The sequence below is a fragment of the Babylonia areolata genome, chromosome 20 (genome assembly GCF_041734735.1).
Source record: "Babylonia areolata isolate BAREFJ2019XMU chromosome 20, ASM4173473v1, whole genome shotgun sequence".
In the NCBI taxonomy this organism is placed as follows: domain Eukaryota; kingdom Metazoa; phylum Mollusca; class Gastropoda; order Neogastropoda; family Buccinidae; genus Babylonia; species Babylonia areolata.
In genome coordinates, this window is record NC_134895.1 from 17,208,525 (window position 1) to 17,213,524 (window position 5,000).

At 45.4% G+C, this 5,000-nt stretch overlaps 1 pseudogene across 1 annotated transcript in view; it reads left to right on the forward strand.

The window, feature by feature from the left end:
• The window catches only part of LOC143295005 (dynein light chain Tctex-type 5-like), a 10,239-nt pseudogene that overhangs the window by 4,607 nt on the left and 632 nt on the right, over window positions 1-5,000 (forward strand). The window contains exon 2 of the transcript XR_013056982.1: window positions 1,701-2,100. The product of XR_013056982.1 is annotated as a dynein light chain Tctex-type 5-like (transcript). The remainder of the gene's footprint in view (window positions 1-1,700; window positions 2,101-5,000) is intronic.

Below are 5,000 nucleotides of genomic sequence, written 5' to 3' on the forward strand. Positions count from 1 at the left end.
ATCGTCAAAAGTGAATCGTGTTTCACAATCTTTAGTACAGCTTTTATAGATTGTCTCCAGGATTATTATTCTTATGTTACGACGATAGAATGAAAGGACTGATGCTTCTTATCGTCAAAAGTGAATCGTGTTTCACAACCAATCTTGAGTACAGTTTTTATAGATTGTCTTCAGGATTATCATTCTTATGTTACGACGATAGAATGAAAGGACTGATGCTTCTTATCGTCAAAAGTGAATCGTGTTTCACAACCAATCTTGAGTACAGTTTTTATAGATTGTCTCCTGGATTATCATTCTTATGTTACGACGATAGAATGAAAGGACTGATGCTTCTTATCGTCAAAAGTGAATCGTGTTTCACAGTCTTTAGTACAGTTGGTTTTTTTTTATAGATTGTCTCCAGGATTATCATTCTTATGTTACGACGATCATGGGTGAAAGGACGCTTCTCTTGTAAAAAGGGGGGTCTGTTTTACAACCTACATTTTATGTAGACTTTCTCAAGTGTTATGAAATCTTACTGGTAAGGTGATAAAACGAAAGGACCTTCTTGTTAAACGTGAATCGTGTTTTACAACTTAATGCTGTTAAAGATTTTTTTTTTCCAGAATAATGATTCGTACTGGTACGACAATAGGATGAAAACAACATATCATAGCCAATGGGAACGGTTTCCTCCTTCGCTTGGTCCGTCGTTGAAATAACATTGAGTATAACAATAAGATAAGATTTATGAAAAATCCCGCCTGCACTTGATGAGTTTATTGTTTGGTTCAGTTGCGCAGAAACATCTCCAAAACGATGATGATAATCTTAACGATACTACAATTATTACTGCTGCTGCTGCTGCTGTTACTACTACTACTACTACTACTACTACTACTACTACTACCTACTACTACTACTACTACTACTACTACGACGACGACGACGACGACGACGACCACTATTGCTATTACTAAGCAATGACATCTGTAATAAACACCATCATTTCCAATGACAGAGTGGGACACATTTAGTTCCACTGAATGAGGATTCCAGTCAGACTGTAGTCAGACCACACAACACAGATTCACTAACGTCCTTGACAAAAAACAAAACCAGCACACTCCACCCTCGATCGGCTTTTTGCTGCCGTGGCACTACTCTTCGGATCAGTCCCGTTTCAGCCCTAAAGGAAGGAGGCTAACTCTGCAAAAACAACAACAAAAAACCAACAATGAAAACACAAAAACAAAAAACAAACAAACAAAAATCCCTCAAACCATCGCAGTGGCTTGTCCTGTTGTGTGTTTATATATGTATGTATGTATGTATGTATGTATGTATGTATGAGGCCAACAGAATCGCTGCAGCAGAGCAATGCAGACAGGCCAGGAAGAGCAGTGCCAGCAAGTCCCCGACAGCCGCCACCATCCCCTGTCCACACTGCATCAGAACCTTCTGGGCGCGGATTGGCCTGACCAGTCATCTGCGCACCCACAGATCCCAACCCACCCACCCCCAGGATGACTAGATGGTCCTCGTCGATCCCGACGGACGAACCCCTCCCCCCCCACACACACATATATATATATATATAATTATATACATATATATATATATATAATTATATACATATATATGTATAGGATCTTTTGCTATTCTCACAGTAAGCTAACCACCTTCTCTGTCCATGATTCCTCAACACAACACAGAATCACTGACGCGCCGGCATACAAACCTGCACGCCCCACCAACGGTACCGGTAGCGGCAACGCGGCGGGCCAGAAAGGATCAGGAGCAGGAGGAGGAGGAGGAGGAGCAGGAGGCCGGACAAAGGGATCGGGAGGAGCCATGAGCGCGGCGGTCCGACGGCAGTCCGTCATCGACCCCCACCACCTCCACCACCCTCACCCTCACCACGGAGGAGGGCAGGGCGGTGGAGTGAGCGGGTCGGGCGCCATCCCAGCGGGCGGCGGCAGCGGCATCGGCAGCCGCGGCAACGTTGCCCACAACGTCAGCATGACGTCAGCACACAGCCGCCGCATCTCCGCCTCCAACTTCGCCTCCAGCGCCCTTAGCAGACCTTACGAGAACACCTACAAGACAGAGCCGGTGGGTATGATTATGATGATTATTATTATGTGCAGTGTTGGCCTAGAGGTACCGCGTCCGCCTAGGAAGAGAGAGGATCTGAGCGCACTGGTTCTGGTTCGAATCACACCGACAGTCGCCAGTATTCCACGCACCCCGCCCCACGCCTCTTCATAGACCTTCACTGATGGTGTGGATGCTAGTCATTCGGATGAGACTACAATCCGAGGTCCCGTGTGCAGCATGCACTTAGCGTACGTATAAGAACCCGCGGCAACAAAAGGGTTGTCCCTGGTAAAATTCTGTAGAAAATCCACTTCGATTGGAAATTAATAAAACTGCAGACAGGAAAAAAGAAAAAGAAAAAAAAAGGTGGCGCTGTCAGCTAGTGTAGCGACGGGCTCTCCCCGGGGAGAGCAGCCCGAATTTCACACAGAGAAATCTGTTATGACAAAAATATTAATACAAATACAATATACACAGTTTGACATAAGCTTTTTGTTGGACCAACAGCAAATTGAGAGCTGTGTAATCAATGGTTTCTCCATTGCAATAAGTCATTTACAGCTTTTGTGAAGGACTATGACTCTCAAACTAGGAGGGAAGATTGCACCGGCTCTTCGTTCTGCAGCCTTTGGGGGGCTAGCTAGCCTTTGGGAACCATCTCAACGCCGACTGTTCTAAAACGCTATTGGCCGAGAAAGTGGGGATATAACTTGGACAAGACATTCTCCACTGTAATCAAATTATAATCAAAACAAATATAAATATATATAAAGGGAGAACGCGTCGCTACACTACAGCGCCACATTTTTTTTTTTTTTTTTCCCCCTGCGTGCAGTTTTATTTGTTTTTCCTATCGAAGTGGACTTTTTTTTACGGAATTTTGCAAGGAACAACACTTTTGTTGCCGTGGGTTCTTTTACGTGCGCTACACGGGACCTCGGTTTATTGTCTCATACGAATGACTAGCGTCCAGACCACCACTCAAGGTCTAGTGGAGGGGAAGAAATTATCGGCGGCTGAGCCGTGATTCGAACCAGCGCGCTCCGATTCTCTCGCTTCCTAGGCGGATGCGTTACCTCTATGCCATCACTCCACATTGATGTATAAATGTATATACAGTTAACTCACTCAGTACGGCCAGTCCTCTCTTCTCCTCTACACAGACCCCTCGGATGTCCAGTGGGTGTCTGAATGACCCAACCTTTAGCTTCCGTCGTCAGAATTGTGGTATTCTTTGTCAACATTCACCTCTTCAGTATAAGAGCCTTCCGCTTGCAATATTTTGATGATGGTAAATGGGGTGAAACGCTGTTAGCGTCGTCTCTTTCGCCGTTCGTATGGAGAGAGTTAAAAACTTCGATAGCAGCAAACCTAAAATATTTTTAAGGAGAATTGTGCAATCAGCAACCATTTACCTGAAGATCTAGTCACCATCCCCGTCCGTATGTAATGTGTAAATGTGCGGCGTGTGTGTGTGCGTGCGTGCGCGTGTGTGTGTGTGTGTGTGTTTGAGTGCGCACGTACAAGTACTTATACTGATATGCATATATGTGTCAAAATTGTACCGTATGATCTGTGTTTGTATATGATTTTCGATGTATATGTTTGTACATTTATATGTACTATCATCCCCAATATTCCTTGTGACTCCGGTTCACTTGGTCATAAAGACATAATTATTCCATTCCATTCTATTCTGTTCTATTCTATTCTAAGCCACCACCTATGTCTCATATGGCTCAAGTCGGAGGACATAAAACAACACAAACTTTACAAAACTGCTGAGACCTCAGCCCTTAACAATTTGACCATAAGGGCATCAGCCAATAGGTCGTTGAACTCCAACCGCCTCACCCTACCCCACCCCACGCCACCCCCATCCCTACCAATATACAAAGACAAAGTAGGCGAGCACGGCAGCTTTTACCTTTGCTGCTGCTGTCATTGCAAATGTCAGTGAGAAACAGAATGTTCTAAGATTGAAAGTGGTGGACGATTATAAAAGAATGCCGCATTTCTCACTACAAAATCCACAGGCTGGGGTCATTCAGACGAGGTCTCTTCTCTGTGTTGGAGAGGGGGCTGGGGGCGGGGGGGGGGAGAGGGGGGGGGGCATCCCTGTCGAGCGAGAGTTAAAAAGCTCAAAGGCCTTTGAGTTTAGTTTATAACGATGATGTCCTTGAGGTATGCTTGATCCGTGCTTAACTTCCACGTTCTCTCGTATGTACACGAGTGGGCTTTTATGTGTATGACCGTTTTTTTACCCCGCCATGTAGGCAGCCATACTCTGTTTTGGGGGGTTGCTGGGTTTTTTTTGTTTTTGTTTTTGTTTTGTTTTTTTGTTTCCATAACCCACCGAACGCCGACATGGATCACGGATCCTTAACGTGCATATTTGATTTTTGTACTTGCCGTATACACACGAAGGGGTTTCAGGCACAAACAGGTCTGCACATATGTTGACCTGGGAGATCGAAAAAAAAAAAAAAAAAAATCTCCACCCTTTACCCCACCAGGCGCCGTTACGTACCGAGATTCGAACCCGGTACCCTCAGACAGACTGAAAGTCCAACGCTTTTAAAACCATTGGGCTATGATTGCGCCCGACTGACTATCATACATAGACGGGCGCAATAGCCGAGTGGTTTAAGCGTTGGACTTTCAATCTGAGGGTGCCGGGTTCGAATCACGGTGACGGCGCCTGGTGGGTAAAGGGTGGAGATTTTTACAATCTCCCAGGTCAACATATGTGCAGACCTGCTAAGGGGTGCCTCAACCCCCTTCGTGTGTATACGAATGCAGAAGATCAAATACGCACGTTAAAGATCCTGTAATCCATGTCAGCGTTCGGTGGGTTATGGAAACAAGAACATACTCAGCATGCACACCCCCGAAAGCGGAGTATGGCTGCCTAC